The sequence below is a fragment of the Triticum aestivum genome, chromosome 6D, assembly GCF_018294505.1.
Source record: "Triticum aestivum cultivar Chinese Spring chromosome 6D, IWGSC CS RefSeq v2.1, whole genome shotgun sequence".
In the NCBI taxonomy this organism is placed as follows: Eukaryota; Viridiplantae; Streptophyta; class Magnoliopsida; order Poales; family Poaceae; genus Triticum; species Triticum aestivum.
This window is the reverse complement of record NC_057811.1, coordinates 238984898-239005727: the sequence shown is the minus strand read 5'-3', so window position 1 is coordinate 239005727 and position 20830 is coordinate 238984898.

Here is a 20830-nt window from a genome sequence, read left to right as displayed (position 1 = left end):
CCCGACGACGTACTCCTGTCCCCATCCATGTTAAGCCACCCCTGGTGTCGGATCTCGGGTTTCGGCAAAACCCTCAAGGTTTGAACACTGGGGTGCGCACGAAGATCTCCCCCTACCGAACCGCGCCCTTAAGCTCGCTACGATCTCTAAGGCTAGCTCGGCGAACTCGCAACACAAGAGACACAAGATTTATACTGGTTCGGGCCACCGTCGTGGTGTAATACCCTACTCCAGTGTGTGGTGGTGGATTGCCTCTTGGGTTGAGGATGAACAATACAAGGGGAAGAACAGCCTCCTGAGGCGAGGTGTTCTTGTGCTTGGTGAACTTATGTGGGTGAGGATTACTCAAGATGAGATGGCTGAGGCTCTGTTCGAGTTGCCTCCTTCTGTGGTGCCTAGTCCTATTTATAGAGGCCCTGGTCCTCTCCCCAAATATTGAGCGGGAAGGGAGCCTACAACGGCCAATTTGAAAGGGGACTGCTAGTACAAGCTATCCTGAATAAAGCAGTCTTCGCTTGCAAAAGGCTCTGGTGGTGGCACCGCCTTGGGCTCCATGGTGACCTCCGTCTTGCCATCCTACTAGTCTTGGTCTCATCGCACCGATATGGAAACCTTTGCTTGACACCTCGGTACTCCTCGCCTGCGCTTGCCTCCTTAGCACCAAAGAGGAAACAAGGACACTGTGCACGCTGGCGCCTGCCTGGTCTCGATCGTCATGGCTCACGTCATTGGAACCTCGCGAGGTTTGCCTTGCCTTGAACTCTCTGCCCCTCGCGAGCCAGCCTGGTGGGGCCGCTCCCGAGGAGGTCTTGCGTTGTCCACCTCGCGAGGCTTGGCCCCTTGCGAGGGTCTTGAATGCTTGTTGGTGAAGATGGGCCGTACGGGTGCTCGCAGAGCCACGCCGTGGGCCGCAGGCAGGCAAGTCCGGGGACCCCCGTTCCTAGAACGCCGACAATAGCCCCCGGGCCCAAGGCGCGGTCGAGCTTGGCTTCGAGGCGAAGCCAAAGGGCAAGTGCGGAGCGCTGCGGGCCCCAATAGCCTGCGGCCTTGGTCAACACGTGGCGGTTGATTGGATGTGGTCGTCTCCGCTTTCCCATGCTGCCTCGGCAACTGCCCGGCTTGACGAGTCACTGCTGCATGCAAGGAAAAACCATCATTACCTATGATCGTGGGGGGTGCTGGTTGGCCTTCTCTTGCTATAAATGGGGATGGGGGCAGAGCCCCCGTCGCCCATCTCTTCCCATTCCGCTTGCTTCTCCCCCTTTGCTCCATTGCCGACACCAATGGCGCCCATCCGAAGGTTTTCTGCTGTGGAGAAAGGAAAGACTCCCCTCGACGGGCCGGGTCCGCTCCCGCCGAAGAAGAGGCCGGTCCACCGCCGCGATACAGCAGCGATGCAGGTGGTGACGAGGCCTTGGTGCGAGCGGCCTCCTCCTGGGTATCCGTTACCCCTGTACACCCAAGCTGAGGGCTCAGGACGAAGGGGCGACGAGCGTCGGCATGCGCGTCGTGGCCATGGTCGCCGTACCGCGGTGGCGCGCGTCGCCGCCCCTGGAGTCCACGCCACGGACTCCTCACGCGAGCTTGTGCTGTGGGCGGTGATGCCCCCGAGCACTTGGATCCGCTTCCCCTCTTCCTTCTCTACCGAGATGCCGCCGAGGGGACCCTCGAGCTTTGGTTGTAGCATGCCGACTGCGACACGCCGGCGACTGGAGCGGAGGTTGAGGTCGTCTCCTCGGGGAAGATCTTCATGACCAGAGGCTGGGGCGAGGTCGCTCGGGTGTGCCGTGAGGAGGGCGTCCTCGCGATTCATTTCGAGTTCGATGGCGCCTCCACGCCGTTCTTCAAGGTCTTCGACGCAGAAGGCCGCTGCCTGGAGTGCTGCTCCGGGGGAGGCCATCAGGTGGCTGCCGCAGCAAGGGCAGGGCCTGCTGTCCGCGTCGCCGGCGGCTCCTTTGGAAGCAGCAGTGGTGCTTGGGGTCCAGCGATTCTCCCCAGCTCTACGAGACTCCGGAGACGAGCGACGACAGCTACGTGCCTCCAAGCTCTCGCCAAGCCCGGAGTAGGGCTGCAGCGTCCGGCCGCCACCGCTGCTGATCTGGATGAGGTTGGCGCCGGCCCCTGGTATCCCACTGTTGATGATGGCGTCAGCCACAGGGGCGCGTGTAGATGGGACTCCATGAAGCTTTTCCTTTTGTTTCCTGTGAAGAATCGAGAGGTACCCCGCGGGGGCGTGTAAAGGGTCCGCAATATCTTTTGTTGATATTATTCTTATTATAATTTCGTGCATGTGCGTGTCCCATTCCGGCTCGGTTTTTCCCTTTCCAACCCCGCGACGACTTGGTGCTCTACGTCGACAGGTCCCGGTCCCCAGGCAGGCTTCAGCCGTCGCTGGTATGCCAGGTCGCGATGCCGTGGTCAAGGCCAGGAGGGGAGCGGCCCGAGGTCCAGTAAGAGCCCCTGAGACGCGATGCTCAGGAGGTCCCCTTTAGCGCCCAAGCGACCGCCGAGAGGCAGGAAAGGGAGGCTACGTCGCCACAGAAGGGTAACGCGAGTGAGAATCCTATGCCGGAGCAATTGGTTGACCCGAGCGTGAAACTTATCTTGGCAATCCAGGGTCGGTCCTTCGCGAGGCGCCAGGCTCGTGCACGGGCGGTCGTATCTTAGCCAGGTCGGGCCCGTACGAATCTTCCTCTCCTCCCACACTCTCCTTCATGCTCTACGTTCTTAGTTCCCGGCCCTCGAGCGGGCTCAGCCGCCACTGGTATGCCAAGTCGCGATGCCATGGTCAAGGCCAGGGGGTGAGGGTTGGAGAGCCAGTAAGAGCTCCTGGGTCGCGATGCTCAGGAGCCCCCCTTTTAACGTGCAAGTGGATTACATGGGAGAAGAGGGAGCCCGTGGTACCGCCCGTCGTTGTCCTCAGGAGGTTCCTGCAAATCAGCACAAGGTAGGGTGCAGATTGCCATTAGGATAGCCGAGCGGCCACTGATTGCTTCGCTAGAGAATGGAGGCACTGAGGGCGCGGTGAGGTGGCGCGCGTGGCCAGAGCTCGGCCGCTCAGATTTGTCGACGTTGCAGGGACGGACCCAAGCACAAGCATCGTGCCAGAGTGAGCAGCTCCCGGGGTAGGTGACAATCAAGCAGGTGATAGTCATAGGTAGATTAAGCATGGAAAGCAAACTGGCTCAAGTAAACGCAGGGGAGGTACATGCCACTGGGTCAGGCCCGAGCGGCTTGGGGATGATGCAGCCCAAGGGGCGCCCCCAGCAAGGTCGGTTAAAGACATAAAAAGGGATACATGCCACAGGGACGGACCCACATGGCCTGGGAATAATGCGGCTTTGAGGGCGCTCCCAGCTAAATAAACTTGGAAAATGTCACCTAGTTCTGTTGATGAAGGGATGTTGGGGCAGCTGACGGTACGCGGCGAAGGGGTTGCTCCTCACGAGCCACCGGGGCCCTGAGACTCGGGAGGCTCTGGGGGTCCAGGCGGTTCCTCAAGGACCGTCACCATCTCCGCCAGGACTGCTGGTGCCTGGCCTCCTGTGCCGCCAGGACACGCTGCAAGTTGCGTTGGTAGACGGATGCCACGCTCGGCAGGCCGAAAGGCATGCGAACGTAGCTGTGCGGTGGGCCCTCGCAGCGTCCCACGCATGAAGGCCAGAAGTGCTCCTGAGACGCGGCTCTGTTGAGCCCCGGGACGTTGATGCAGACGCGCAGCCCGGCATCCTCCCCTGGATGGGAGGCTGCGCCAGGTGAGCGGTGATTGCTGCGCATGGCCCTCGCATCCTGCAGCTCCTGAGTGGTTTGGGTAATGAACTCCTGAGCGCTGGGCGCTCCTCGTCTTGCGTCCTCCTGAGGGAAATGTGCCATGAAGCACGCCTCTAGATGGTGCCCGAGTGCCTCCCTCATGATGTTGGCAGGGTCTGAGGCCCTCCAGAAGAGAGGCCCCGAGCCCTGCCCGAGAGGGGCGCCGGGCACACCTTCCTATGCGATGGAGGGAGGCGCCCCAGGTGCGGGCGCCGATCCAGTCGTGGCGCCGCTTGCGTGAGGCCCTGCGCGGAGCAGCTGCTTCTTCTTCCTGGGGATGGCCTCAGGAGGGCACTCGCCCTTGCTGTCGGGGTCGTCGATTGCTGCAGCTTGGAAGGCACGCTTGAGGGAGCACACCGCATCTCTTTCTTCGCACGGGACTGTGATGATTCCGCCACTTCCTGGCATCTTGAGGACATTGTAGCCGTGATGGGTCACCGCCATGAACTTGGCAAAGGCTGGGTACCTGAGGATTGCATTGTATGGCAGACGGATGTGGGCGACATCGAAGTCGATGAGCTCGGTGCGGTAGTTGTCGCGCTGCCCGAAGGTGACTGGGAGGCGGACCTGCCCGATCAGGGTGGTGGAGCCATCGGTCACTTCTGAGAAAGTCTTGGTAGGCTGAAGCTGATCATAGGGCACTTGGAGGTTGTCGAACATCTCGACGGATAGGACATTAAGCCCTGCGCCACTGTCGATGAGAGTCTTGGTGACTTGCACGTTGCTGATAATGGGTGAACAGAGCATCGGGAGAGCGCCAGCGATGGCTGCACACTTGAGCTGGTCTGCTGAGCTGAATGTAATAGCGCACTTGGACCACCTGAGCGGGCGTGTGGCCTCGAGCTTGGGGAGGACTGCGTTCACCTCGCGGGCAAACTGCTTGAAGATGCGCTGTGAGGCTGGGGCTTGAGCTCCGCCCAGGATGCAAGCGATGGCATGCGGCTCCTGGAAGCCCCCAGCCCCCTCGTCCTGATGGTGGCCGTCGTTCCTTCTTGGTGGTGGCGGCAGCGGAGGAAGCCCAGCATTGCCCTGAGGACGATCCTCGCGAGGCTGATCCCTCCAGGTACCCTCGCAAGGCTGGCCCTGCCAGCAGTCCTCACGAGGCCAGTCGCGCCACTCCTGGCATGGGCCCCGGTCGTCCCAGCATCCTCCGCCACGTCCTCCTCCTCGGTCGTAGCCCCGGTCATTGCGCTCGGGGCGTCGACCGAAGCGTCCTTCGCGAATGGCCCTGAGCTCCTGACAATCGTTGATGTTGTGACTGTGCACGTTGTGGAAGGCGTAGAACGGTCGGCTGCTCTTGGATGACTCAGGCAGGTCCCTGCCGCGCTTCGTGTCCAGCTCTGCCGCGAGTACGGCTGCTCCCTTGCGCTTCACGTCCTTGACCTTGGCTTTCTTCTCCTCCAGGTCGGCAGCTGGGAGCTCGAGAAGGGAAAGACGCCCTTCCTCAGCCCTTGCACACTTCGTCGCCAGGTTGAACAGCTCCAGGGATGTGCACAGCTCCTCGTGGATGGCGAGCTCCTCCTTCATCTTGACCTCGCGGATGCCATCGAAGAATGCAGAGATGATGGCCTCGTCCATCACCTCGGGGATCTTGAGACGAACGTTGTTGAAGCGCTGGATGTACTTCTGGAGAGTCTCTCCTGGTTGATGCGTGACGTGGCGCAGGTCACCCGCGGCCGGTGGGCGGTCGCGAGTGCCCTGGAAGTTGGTGACAAAACGGTCGCGCATCTCATCCCAGGAGGAGATCGAGCCTGGAGGCAGGTTCGCGAGCCAGGAGCGGGCACCATCCTTGAGAGCCATGGGGAACTAGTTCACCATGACTTTCTCATCGCCGTTGGCCGCCTCGATGCTCAGCTCGTAGAGCTGCAGGAACTCCACGGGGTCGGGGGTAACGTCATAGCGCGGAGGCAGGTCTGGCTTGAACTTGCCCGGTCAGGCGACGCTACGCAGCTCAGGGGTGAAGGCGCGGCGGCCCGCGGTGGCCATCGGAACCATTTGCTCGCACGGAACCTGAACTTGATGCCCGCGCGCCGCCACCGCGGGCTGCGCATTCTCTTGTCGCAGCGGCGCCGGGAGCGCAGGAGCATTTTCTTGCGGTCGAGGGACTTCTTGGCAGCTTCTTTCTTCACGCACGGGCGCCCGACACGGTGGGTTACGCCGGGGGGCCGTGCACCTTGGCGCCAGGTGTTGGGGAACGTAGTAATTTCAAAAAAATTCCTACGCACACGCAAGATCATGGTGATGCATAGCAACGAGAGGGGAGAGTGTTGTCCACGTACCCTCGTAGACCGAAAGCGGAAGCGTTATCACAACACGGTTGATGTAGTCGTACGTCTTCACGATCCGACCGATCAAGTACCGAACGCACGGCACCTCCAAGTTCAGCACACGTTCAGCTCGATGACGTCCCTCGAACTCCGATCCAGCCGAGTGTCGAGGGAGAGTTTCGTCAGCACGACGGCGTGGTGACGATGATGATGTTCTACCGACGCAGGGCTTCGCCTAAGCTCCGCAACGATATTGTCGAGGTGTAATATGGTGGAGGGGGGCACCGCACACGGCTAAAATATCGTATATCAATTGTGTGTAGAGGTGCCCCCCTGCACCCATATATAAAGGAGCAAGGGGGAGGCCAGCTGCCTTTTGGCGCGCCAAGGAGAGGGGGGAGTCCTCCTCCTAGTAGGAGTAGGACTCCCCTTTCCTAGTCCTACTAGGAAGAGAGGGGGGAAGGAAAGAGAGGGAGAGGGAGAGGGAGAGGGAAAGAGGGGCTGCGCCCCCCTCCCCTCGTCCAATTCGGACTCCTCATGGGAGGGGGCGCGCCACCTCCTGGATGCTGCCCTCTCTCTCCCCTCATGGCCCACTAAGGCCCAATACTTCCCCGGGGGTTCCGGTAACCCCTCCGGCACTCCGGTTTTATCCGAAACTTCTCCGGAACACTTCTGGTGTCCGAATATAGTCGTCCAATATATCAATCTTTATGTCTCGACCATTTCGAGACTCCTCGTTATGTCCGTGATCACATCCGGGACTCCGAACAACCTTCGGTACATCAACATACATAAACTCATAATAAAACTGTCATCGTAACGTTAAGCGTGCGGACCCTACGGGTTCAAGAACTATGTAGACATGACCGAGACACCTCTCCGGTCAATAACCAATAGCGGAACCTGGATGCTCATATTGGTTCCCACATATTCTACGAAGATCTTTATCGGTCAGACCGCATAACAACATACGTTGTTCCCTTTGTCATCGGTATGTTACTTGCCCGAGATTCGATCGTCGGTATCTCGATACCTAGTTCAATCTCGTTACCGGCAAGTCTCTTTACTCGTTCCGTAATACATCATCCCGCAACTAACTCATTAGTCACAATGCTTGCAAGGCTTATAGTGATGTGCATTACTGAATGGGCCCAGAGATACCTCTCCGACAATCGGAGTGACAAATCCTAATCTCGAAATACGCCAACCCAACAAGTACCTTTGGAGACACCTGTAGAGCACCTTTATAATCACCCATTTACGTTGTGACGTTTGGTAGCACACAAAGTGTTCCTCCGGTAAACGGGAGTTGCATAATCTCATAGTCATAGGAACATGTATAAGTCATGAAGAAAGCAATAGCAACATACTAAACGATCGGGTGCTAAGCTAACGGAATGGGTCAAGTCAATCACGTCATTCTCCTAATGAGGTGATCCCGTTAATCAAATGACAACTCATGTCTATGGCTAGGAAACATAACCATCTTTGATTAACGAGCTAGTCAAGTAGAGGCATACTAGTGACACACTGTTTGTCTATGTATTATACAATTCTAGCATGAATAATAAACATTTATCATGATATAAGGAAATAAATAATACTTTATTATTGCCTCTAGGGCATATTTCCTTCAGTCTCCCACTTGCACTAGAGTCAATAATCTAGTTCACATCGCCATGTGATTTAACATCAATAATTCACATCACCATGTGATTAACACCCATAGTTCACATTGTCATGTGACCAACACCCAAAGGGTTTACTAGAGTCAATAATCTAGTTCACATCGCTATGTGATTAACACCCAAAGAGTACTAAGGTGTGATCATGTTTTGATTGTGAGATAATTTTAGTCAACGGGTCTGTCACATTCAGATCCGTAAGTATTTTGCAAATTTCTATGTCTACAATGCTCTGCACGGAGCTACTCTAGCTAATTTCTCCCACTTTCAATATGTATCTAGACCGAGACTTAGAGTCATCTAGATTAGTGTCAAAACTTGCATCGACGTAACCCTTTACGACGAACCTTTTGTCACTTCCATAATCGAGAAACATATCCTTATTCCACTAAGGATAATTTTGACCGCTGTCCAGTGATCTACTCCTAGATCACTATTGTACTCCCTTGTCAAAATCAGTGTAGGGTATACAATAGATCTGGTACACAGCATGACATACTTTATAGAACCTATGGCCAAGGCATAGGGAATGACTTTCATTCTCTTTCTATCTTCTGCCGTGGTCGGGCTTTGAGTCTTACTCAATTTCACACCTTGTAACACAGGCAAGAACTCTAGGAAGATGGCTGTACTCATAGAACTACTTCAAAATCTTGTTAAGGTATGTACTCATTGAAAAACTTATCAAGCGTCTTGATCTATCTCTATAGATCTTGATGCTCAATATGTAAGCAGCTTCACCGAGGTCTTTCTTTGAAAAACTCCTTTCAAACACTCCTTTATGCTTTGCAGAATAATTCTACATTATTTCCGATCAACAATATGTCATTCGCATATACTTATCAGAAATGATGTAGTGCTCCCACTCACTTTCTTGTAAATACAGGCTTCACCGCAAGTCTGTATAAAACTATATCCTTTGATCAACTTATCAAAGCGTATATTCCAACTCCGAGATGCTTGCACCAGTCCATAGATGGATCGCTGGAACTTGCATATTTTGTTAGCACTTTTAGGATTGAAAAAACCTCCTGGTTGCATCATATACAACTCTTCTTTAATAAATCCATTAAGGAATGCAGTTTTGTTTATCCATTCGCCATATTTCATAAAATGTGGCAATTGCTAACATGATTCAGACAGATTTAAGCATAGATACGAGTGAGAAACTCTCATCGTAGTCAACACCTTGAACTTGTCGAAAACCTTTTTGCGGCAATTCTAGCTTTGTAGACAGTAACACTACTATCACTGTCTGTCTTCCTCTTGAAAATCCATTTAATCTCAATGGCTTGCCGATCATTGGGCAAGTCAATCAAAGTCCATACTTTGTTCTCATATATGGATCTCATCTCAGATTTCATGGCCTCAAGCCATTTCGCGGAATCTGGGCTCATCATCGCTTCCTCATAGTTCGTAGGTTCGTCATGGTCAAATAACATGACCTCCAGAACAGGATTACCGTACCACTCTGGTGTGGATCTCACTCTGGTTTACCTACGAGGTTTGGTAGCAACTTGATCTGAAGTTTACATGATCATTATCATTAACTTCCTCACTAATTGGTGTAGGAGTCACAGGAACAGATTTCTGTGATGAACTACTTTCCAATAAGGGAGCAGGTACAGTTACCTCATCAAGTTCTACTTTCCTCCCACTCACTTCTTTCGAGAGAAACTCCTTCTCTAGAAAGGATCCATTATTAGCAACGAATATCTTGCCTTCGGATCTGTGATAGAAGGTGTACCCAACTGTCTCCTTTGGGTATCCTATGAAGACACATTTCTCCGATTTGGGTTTGAGCCTATCAGGATGAAACCTTTTCACATAAGCATCGCAACCCCAAACTTTAAGAAACGACAACTTTGGTTTCTTGCCAAACCATAGTTCATAAGATGTCGTCTCAACGGATTTAGATGGTACCCTATTTAACGTGAATGCAGCTGTCTCTAATGCATAACCCCAAAAACGATAGTGGTAGATCGGTAAGAGACATCATATATCGCACCATATCTAATAAAGTACGGTTACGATGTTCGGACACACCATTACACTGTGGTGTTCCAGGTGGCGTGAGTAGTGAAACTATTTCACATTGTTTTAACTGAAGGCCAAACTCGTAAATCAAATACTCTTCTCCACGATCAGATCATAGAAACTTTATTTTCTTGTTACGATGATTTTCTGCTTCACTCTGAAATTATATGAACTTTTCAAATGTTTCAGACTTCTGTTTCATTAAGTAGATATACCCATATCTGCTCAAATCATCTGTGAAGGTCAGAAAATAATGATACCTGCTACGAGCCTCAATTTTCATCGGACCACATACATCTGTATGTATGATTTCCAACAAATCTGTTGCTCTCTCCATAGTTCCGGAGAACGGCGTTTTAGTCATCTTGCCCATGAGGCACGGTTCGCAAGCATCAAGTGATTCATAATCAAGTGATTCCAAAATCCCATTAGTATGGAGTTTCTTCATGCGCTTTACACCAATATGACCTAAACGGCAGTGCCACAAATAAGTTGCACTATCATTATTAACTTTGCATCTTTTGGCTTCATTATTATGAATATGTGTATCACTACGATCGAGATCCAACAAACCATTTTATTGGGTGTATGACCATAGAAGGTTTTATTCATGTAAACAGAACAACAATTATTCTCTAATTTAAATGAATAACCGTATTGCAACAAACATGATCAAATCATATTCATGCTCAACGCAAACACCAAATAACACTTATTTAGTTTCAACACTAATCCCGAAAGTATAGGGAGTGTGCGATGATGATCATATCAATCTTGGAACTACTTCCAACACACATCGTCACCTCGCCTTTTACTAGTCTCTGTTTATTCTGCAACTCCCGTTTCGAGTTACTACTTTAGCAACTGAACCAATATCAAATACCGAGGGGTTGCTATAAACACTAGTAAAGTACACATCAATAACATGTATATCCAATATACCTTTGTTCACTTTGCCATCCTTCTTATCCACCAAATAGTTGGGGTAGTTCCGCTTCCAGTGACCAGTCCCTTTGCAGTAGAAGCACTTAGTCTCAGGCTTAGGACCAGACTTAGGCTTCTTCACTTGAGCAGCAACTTGCTTGCCGTTCTTCTTGAAGTTCCCCTTCTTCCCTTTGCCCTTTTCTTGAAACTAGTGGTCACGTCAACCATCAACACTTGATGTTTTTCTTGATTTCTACCTTCGTCGATTTCAGCATCACGAAGAGCTTGGGAATTACTTTCGTCACCCCTTGCATACTATAGTTCATCACGAAGTTCTACTAACTTGGTGATGGTGACTAGAGAATTCTGTCAATCACTATTTTATCTGGAAGATTAAATCCCACTTGATTCAAGCGATTGTAGTACCCAGACAATCTGAGCACATGCTCACTGCTTGAGCTATTCTCCTCCATCTTTTAGCTATAGAACTTGTTGGAGACTTCATATCTCTCAACTCGGGTATTTGCTTGAAATATTAACTTCAACTCCTGGAACATCTCATATGGTCCATGACGTTCAAAACGTCTTTGAAGTCCCGATTCTAAGCCGTTAAGCATGGTGCACTAAACTATCAAGTAGTCATCATATTATGCTAGCCAAACGTTCATAACGTCTGCATCTGCTCCTCCAATAGGTCTGTCACCTAGCGGTGCATGAAGGACATAATTCTTCTATGCAGCAATGAGGATAATCCTCAGATCACGGATCCAATCCGCATCTTTGCTACTAACATCTTTCAACATAATTTTCTCTAGGAACATATCAAAAATAAACACAGGGAAGCAACAACGCGAGCTATTGATCTACAACATAATTTGCAAAAATACTATCAGGACTAAGTTCATGATAAATTTAAGTTCAATTAATCATATTACTTAAGAACTCCCACTTAGATAGACATCCCTCTAATCATCTAAGTGATTACGTGATCCATATCAACTAAACCATGTCCGATCATCACGTGAGATGGAGTAGTTTCAATGGTGAACATCACTATGTTGATCATATCTACTATATGATTCGCGCTCGACCTTTCGGTCTCCGTGTTCCGAGGCCATATCTGCATATGCTAGGCTCGTCAAGTTTAACCTGAGTATTCCGCGTGTGCAACTGTTTTGCACCCGTTGTATTTGAACGTAGAGCCTATCACACCCGATCATCACGTGGTGTCTCAGCACGAAGAACTTTTGCAACGGTGCATACTCAGGGAGAACACTTTTATCTTGAAATTTTAGTGAGAGATCATCTTATAATGCTACCGTCAATCAAAGCAAGATAAGATGCATAAAAGATTAACATCACATGCAATCAATATAAGTGATATGATATGGCCATCATCATCTTGTGCTTGTGATTTCCATCTCCGAAGCACCGTCATGATCACCATCGTCACCGGCGCGACACCTTGATCTCCATCGTAGTATCGTTGTCGTCTCGCCAACTTATTGCTTTTACGACTATCGCTACCACTTAGTGATAAAGTAAAACAATTACATGGCGATTGCATTGCATACAATAAAGCGACAACCATATGGCTCCTGCTAGTTGCCGATAACTCGGTTACAAAACATGATCATCTCATACAATAAAATATAGCATCATGTCTTGACCATATCACATCACAACATGCCCTGCAAAAACAAGTTAGACGTCCTCTACTTTGTTGTTGCAAGTTTACGTGCCTGCTACGGGCTTAGCAAGAACCGTTCTTACCTACGCATCAAAACCACAATGATAGTTTGTCAAATTGGTGCTGTTTTAACCTTCGCAAGGACCGGGCGTAGCCACACTCGGTTCAACTAAAGTGAGAGAGACAGACACCCGCCAGTCACCTTTAAGCAACGAGTGCTCCCAACGGTGAAACCAGTCTCGCGTAAGCGTACGCGTAATGTTGGTCTGGGCCGCTTCATCTCACAATACCGCTGAACCAAAGTATGACATGCTGGTAAGCAGTATGACTTATATCGCCCACAACTCACTTGTGTTCTACTCGTGCATAGCATCAACACATAAAACCAGGCTCGGATGCCACTGTTGGGGAACGTAGTAATTTGAAAAATTTCCTACGCACACGCAAGATCATGGTGATGCATAGCAACGAGAGGGGAGAGTGTTGTCCACGTACCCTTGTAGACCGAAACCGGAAGCGTTATCACAACGCGGTTGATGTAGTCGTACGTCTTCACGATCCGACCGATCAAGTACCGAACACACGGCACCTCCGAGTTCAGCACACGTTCAGCTCGATGACGTCCCTCGAACTCCGATCCAGCCGAGTGTCGAGGGAGAGTTTCGTCAGCACGACGGCGTGGTGATGATGATGATGTTCTACCGACGCAGGGCTTCGCCTAAGCTCCGGAACGATATTATCGAGGTGTAATATGGTGGAGGGGGGCACCGCACACGGCTAAAATATCGTATATCAATTGTGTGTAGAGGTGCCCCCCTGCACCCGTATATAAAGGAGCAAGGGGGAGGCCAGCTGCCTTTCGGCGCGCCAAGGAGAGGGGGGAGTCCTCCTCCTAGTAGGAGTAGGACTCCCCTTTCCTAGTCCAACTAGGAAGAGAGGGGGGAAGGAAAGAGAGGGAGAGGGAGAGGGAAAGAGGGGCTGCGCCCCCCTCCCCTAGTCCAATTCGGACTCCTCATGGGAGGGGGCGCGCCACCTCCTGGCTGCTGCCCTCTCTCTACCCTCATGGCCCACTAAGGCCCAATACTTCCCCGGGGGGTTCCGGTAACCCCTCCGGCACTCCGGTTTTATCCGAAACTTCTCCGGAACACTTCCGGTGTCCGAATATAGTCGTCCAATATATCAATCTTTATGTCTCGACCATTTCGAGACTCCTCGTCATGTCCGTGATCACATCCGGGACTCCGAACAACCTTCGGTACATCAACATACATAAACTCGTAATAAAACTGTCATCGTAACGTTAAGCGTGCGGACCCTACGGGTTCGAGAACTATGTAGACATGACCGAGACACCTCTCCGGTCAATAACCAATAGCGGAACCTGGATGCTCATATTGGTTCCCACATATTCTACGAAGATCTTTATCGGTCAGACCGCATAACAACCTACGTTGTTCCCTTTGTCATCGGTATTTTACTTGCCCGAGATTCGATCGTCGGTATCTCGATACCTAGTTCAATCTCGTTACCAGCAAGTCTCTTTACTCGTTCCGTAATACATCATCCCGCAACTAACTCATTAGTCACAATGCTTGCAAGGCTTATAGTGATGTGCATTACTGAGTGGGCCCAGAGATACCTCTCCGACAATCGGAGTGACAAATCCTAATCTCGAAATACGCCAACCCAACAAGTACCTTTGGAGACACCTGTAGAGCACCTTTATAATCACCCATTTACGTTGTGACGTTTGGTAGCACACAAAGTGTTCCTCCGGTAAACGGGAGTTGCATAATCTCATAGTCATAGGAACATGTATAAGTCATGAAGAAAGCAATAGCAACATACTAAACGATCGGGTGCTAAGCTAACGGAATGGGTCAAGTCAATCACGTCATTCTCCTAATGAGGTGATCCCGTTAATCAAATGACAACTCATGTCTATGGCTAGGAAACATAACCATCTTTGATTAACGACCTAGTCAAGTAGAGGCATACTAGTGACACACTGTTTGTCTATGTATTCACACATGTATTATGTTTCCGGTTAATACAATTCTAGCATGAATAATAAACATTTATCATGATATAAGGAAATAAATAATACTTTATTATTGCCTCTAGGGCATATTTCCTTCACCAGGGCACCGTCTTGTGGCAGTGGTGGTGGAGGCGCTCCCTGAGCCATGTCGCTCGCAGCTGGCGGAGGGCGAGGAAGCGAGAGGGACGGCACAGGGGAGCCCCCTGCGGCACTGACAAGCTCGGTGATGCGGTCGAGCCAGTCCTCGTAGAGGTAGTCGATGGGGCGGTAGCGCAGGAGTTCGCGCGCCATGCACAACGCGGCCTACGCGTCCGTGGGAGCGCGACGGGGTCAGCGATGGAGTGGCGGTGCGAACGTTCCGCCGCACCGAGGATGCTTGCTGCTTGTTCCTCGCCGGGCCGGTGGCGGCAGGCGACGGAGAACGACGGAGTGGCCCGCCGACGGGAGCCGTCTGAGCAAGACGGGCAGCGAGGGCAGCCCGGCGCTCAGCACGTGCTCGGCGAGCATCCGCCATGGAGATGAGGAAGCAATGGGACGCGGAGCGATGGAAGGAAAGCTTCAGCGCACCCCTACCTGGTGCGCCAAATGTCAGATCTCAGGTTCCGGCAAAACCCTCAAGGTTCGAACACTGGGGTGCGCACGAAGATCTCCCCCTACCGAACCGCACCCTTAACCTTGCTACGATCTCTAAGGCTAGCTCGGCGAACTCGCAACACAAGAGACACAAGATTTATACTGGTTCGGGCCACTGTCGTGGTGTAATACCCTACTCTAGTGTGTGGTGGTGGATTGCCTCTTAGGCTGAGGATGAACAGTACAAGGGGAAGAACAGCCTCCTGAGGCGAGGTGTTCTTGTGCTTGGTGAACTTATGTGGGTGAGGATTACTCAAGATGAGATGGCTGAGGCTCTGTTCGAGTTGCCTCCTACCGTGCTGGCTAGTCCTATTTATAGAGGCCCTGGTCCTCTCCCCAAATATTGAGCGGGAAGGGAGCCTACAACGGCCAATTTGAAAGGGGACAGCTAGTACAAGCTATCCTGACAAAAGCAGTCTTCGCCTGCAAAAGGCTTTGGTGGTAACGCCGCCTTGGGCTGCATGGTGACCTCCATCTTGCCGTCCTACTGGTCTTGGTCTCGTCGCACCGATATGGAAACCTTTGCTTGACGCCTCAGTACTCCTCGCCTGCGCTTGCCTCCTTAGCACCAAAGAGGAAACAAGGACACTGTGCGCGCTGGCGCCCGCCTGGCGCTCGCCTGGTCTCGATCGTCATGGCTCATGTCATTGGAACCTCGCGAGGTTTGCCTTGCCTTGAACTCTCCGCCCCTCATGAGCTAGCCTGGTGGGGCCGCTCCCGAGGAGGTCTTGCGTCGTCCGCCTCGCGAGGCTTGGCCCCTTGCGAGGGTCTTGAATGCTTGTTGGTGAAGATGGGCCGTACGGGCCCGCTCGCAGAGCCATGCCGTGGGCCGCAGGCAGGCAAGTCTAGGGACCCCCGTTCCCAGAACGCCGACACCTGGCATATGTCGCTAGATTACCCCGACATTTGGCGCCCACTATCGTGGAATTGTCACGGTAAATATCCTAGCGGGAGGACTTAGTCGTGGAGCCATCGCAACTGGGTTAGCTTAAAGGTGTTAAATGGGACAAAGGACACAGGGAGTTTATACTAGTTCGGCCCCTTGCGGTGAAGGTAAAGGCCTAATCTAGTTTGAGGTGGTATTGCTTGGGTTTCGATTACCAGGGAGCGAATACGCTTGACCTATATTTCTCGATCTCTTGTCTCTTGCCCTAAACCGCCGTCGGGTCGTCCCTTTATATACACAGGTTGATGCCCGGAGGCTCGCGGAGTCCCGGCCGGCTCATACACGTGTCCGGCTCGGTGACTAATTACACATGCCTTATAATACAAGTCATGGGCTTTGGGTTTACACCTGTGGGCCTCAAGTCGCCTTTGGGTTTCGGGCCTTCGGTAAGCATGCTTCGTGAACCGCCATCTTCAACATCTTCATGGGCTTTGTCATTATGAACCGCCAGCGGTATGACCCGGCCCCTCCTGGGCGGTTCATACCCAATAGTTATATCCCCAACATTAGGCACCAGGTTGATGTGAACTTGTTCATATCAATCTTTCAATACTAAGAAAAAATCCTTCTCCATTTGTTCTTGCAAGATCTTGTAACCCACCATGACGTCATCTCCTAGGATTGTGGTGACCCGCCGTGACGTCACCTGTCATTAATATTTACGCAAGGCCTAGATCTTAATATATCCTCTCTTTTAATGGGCTCTCAAAAATCGAGGCGTCTGCGCTGTCACATATCCATTTTTTGCCCTCCTCGATTCTCGCGCATGCCACTTATCCTTTCAACTTTATAAATAGAACCAGGGGTCCCTTTCACTTTCCTCCCTTGCCTTCTCGTCTCCATCTACTTCCTCACGATGCTTCTGCGCCCGAGCTCCACCGCCGCCGTCGACCTTCACTGCTGCCTCGGCCACGACTGCTGCATCAACCTGAATTGACCAGAGTTCATCTGCGCTCCTCCGCTGTTCAACAACTCTAGTGAGTTTTCCCCTTTATTTTCACCGTAGATCCCATTAGGGTTTCTGCAAGTTCGTCGCAGTTCCTCTCGGCCTTTCTCTATTCTTCGCTGTATTTTGAGATTTTGATCCAAACTTTATACTCCTCCGGTGCGAAAACAGTTGTAGTACTCATTTTAGACATTAAAACATCTTCTCCGTATAAGAAATCCAATCTGGATACATGAACTGCTCAACTGCTACGACTTAGGTTTATATATTTTCCATTTTTTGAAGTTCCGCAGATCCAAAATCATAGCATCAATCCGTGAAATCTGTTTTTCCAACACTTAGCAATTTCTCCTTAGATCTGCAAGTCAACAACTGTGTAGGTGGCTTAGCTAATAAACCGTAACCCACCAGGTACCATTAGTCCCCTCTTAAGCCGCCAATAACTCATCTTTATAACTTCAATGCCATCCTCCGGTTTAACACCTTTGCACGCATGCTTCATTATTATTTGCCTCTAAGACAACAGCCGGCTTAACCATATAATCTTAAACCGGCATAGTCTTCCTTTCAGATCGTTGAAAAAATGGCTAAGACATACACGGCTTGCAACTGGGTCCAATCCCAGGTCACTGAAGAAGACCTGGACAACTTCGTCGCAACTAGCGCCCCAGCCAAGAAATAGGTCATCCACTGGAGGGCCCCTGGTGAAGAAAATCCACCTAAACCCAAGGATGGAGAAGTGATTGTTTTCACTGACCACCTGAGTCGGGGGTTCAGTCCACCCGGCTCAAAGTTTTTCCGCAATGTGCTTCATTTTTTCCAACTTCACCCTCAAGATATCGGACCCACTTCCGTGTCCAACATTTGTAATTTCCAAGTATTCTGTGAAGCTTATCTTCAAGAGGATCCCACAGTTGACTTATTTAGAGAATTCTACTGTTTAAACCATCGGACAGAGTTTACTGATGGGCCCAGCTTGGAACTCGGTGGGGTTTCAATTCATAAGAGGAAAGAAGCCAGCTTTCCCTATGCCAAGCCGCCGAGTCATCCCAAAGATTGGAACCAAACTTGGTTCTACTGTCAAAACACATCTCCAGCAGATGACAATCCCCAGTCGGGTTACGGCGACCACCGGCTTAGCAACACACATCCACTCCCCCCACGGATTAACACGAAGGAGCGGGCCAAATATGCGCCAACTTTGTCAAAGCTCATAGCCTTTATGGCCATTGGCTTAACCGGCGTCGACCTTGTCCAGTGCTGGGTGTCGTGGAGTATCTTACCATTAAGCCATCGCCCCGGCTTAATGTGCGAATATACTAGCGATTTGAAAGATACCCAGCGCCACTGCGACATTCAACTGTCTGACGCAGAAATTACTGAAGCCACCAAGGAACTGCTGAACGAACCTTTAATGGAATGCAGTAAAACAGGACTTAGCCCTTTGTGCACCTTCAACAAGCCGCCAGCCGTAAGTGTTGCACACCTTCCGCTCAACAACATTTTTAGTAATTATGCCCACTTATGATCTTTTTGACCTCAACAGGCCGATTCTCCATTTTGCAAGAAGAAACCACAAGATAAGCCGACCAAACCGACTTGTACCAAAACCAAGGCTACCAAGAAGCCTGCCAAGAAGAAAACCACCGAATCCACTGACTTAAACTCGAACGATGACAAGGATGATGATGAGTCGGAGGTAGAACTTGACTCTCTTGGCTCATTTTTTATACACCTTATTGACAATGACTATGATCAGGATGACGCAGAAGCCAGCCGTGCAGATGATGCAGAGGTAATTATTCTTTCCTCCGGCTCAGAACCTCTGCCAACATAGAAAACCCGACAAGCAAACCGGAAAGTAAGCTTTTCTCACCCTTTAGCTCACTTGGATCCCAACATTCTTTTGAAGAAACAGCAACACGAAGCTCGCCGCACCACCCAACATAGTGGTGATGTGATTACTTCTTCCGGCTTACCAAACACGCCGGTTCGCAAATGCCGCCCAGAGGTCTTACATATTTCTGATAGACTTTATCCCAAGGCGGGTCATTTCCGACAACCTCTTAACCCATCTGATTCAAACTATCAGGGGACTTCTCATTCCTCCTCTGGCGACTCAACAGGGACTCATATCCCGACCTTCAAACCGGTGCCAGGGTAAGATTATCAAGCTTTTGCTTTTAATTGTGTACTCAATTGTTGTACTGATCTTGCCTTGCGTTTCATTCACAGTGCCATGGCAGAACCCAGCAAGAAGGCGAAGGTGACCAAAACTCCTGAGAATCCTTCTGAGCTGGAGCAGCAAACAGAAAAATCTCTCAAACTCCTAAAGCCACAATTGATGAACCGCCGCTAGTTGATCACAATGTTGACGTTGACCAGATGAACGTTGACCCGTCCATCACTGATCCGCCAAGCCCCATCAAAACAGCAAGCCCTATTAAGCCGGCAGAGGAAAAGCATGATGATGTTACCATCACTAGGCATGGCTATACAGAGCCAGGCGAACCCACTGTCCTGTCTAAGCATAGCGCTAAAGAAGAATTTTCTGTTGTTGACAAGGGCAAGTGGTCAGCCAATCTGGACAATTATGCCAGTTTCAGCGCCCAAGAAATTTATTCTGGGTATTTGAACCGCCTTTATACAAGCCGCGACTATGAAGCTGGCTTAGTAAACTTGATGAAGGAGCTCTATGAGGTAAACACTGCAACTCCTTTCCGTATAAATATACTTCCATTAGCAGCCACGTTTATTGGACATGATAGAATAGAATGTGTTGTAAACTTCAATAGTTGCATATATCAAATCCAGTAGCCCCGAAGGGCCGGTTTATGCTTTCAAGATAAAACCGGGACTTATAATAACAATATTTCAACTTTGCATGTGTAGCCCCCAAGGGTCGGTTTAATCTGTCAAGATGAACCGGGACTTTAGATAATAAGGATTTAATTTCCCATCTATAGCCCTCAAGGGCCGGCTTAATCTGTTAAGATAAGCCGGGTCTCAATACCATATATATCCCGAAAATTTAAGCACAGAGCCTCCATGACTCGGCTATAATCAGCATATAATAACCAGATCATCATAAACTTCTCTTGAAAAAGATCAATAGGCATTAGCCCCCAAGTGCCAAGAAAAATACTTGTATTGTGCTTCGGACTTCAAATAAATTCATTGTAATCTCTTTTATTGTTTGCCACTTGTAGGCTGAGCTTAGTAGCAAAGAATCCCAAGTCACCGACCTTCAAGAAAACATCAAGTCTCAGCAAGCAGAAACCTCCAAGGCCAGAGATGAGCTGACTACTGCTTTAGCAGAAATGGAGAAGCTGAAAGAAGGCTTCAAAGCTGAACAGGCGGGTTGGGATACAGAAAGGGAGCCCCGTTGAAGAGGGCTGAGGATGCTGAAGCGGCCCTTAAGCCGGTAGCTGCAGAGCTTGCCAGCTTAAAACAACAAATCAATGCCATGACTGCTGCCATTTTCAGTAAATAATTTCCTCTTAATCTTTTTAATGTATGTTAACCAATGTGCTCCCGCTTACAAACTTCCTTGATAATACAGGCTCCAGAGTTGCCCACCTTGGCTCAGACATGCGGAAAAAACTAAAAGCCGCCTACACGCTCATAGAGCAGTTATATACTGGCGCACAACGGGTCATCTGCACAGCTGCTCACAACAAACAACCTCCAATCCTCGTCAAGGATACGTTGGAGAAGCTATCTATGCTGCCTCCGCGGATCGAATAATTGAACAAATTAGTTGCTAGAGCTGGCGCACTTACAGCGCTAACCCGGGCCAAAGCATGGCTAGCCGATCTTGAACCGGCAGACTTGGCAAACGGTTGCCCGAG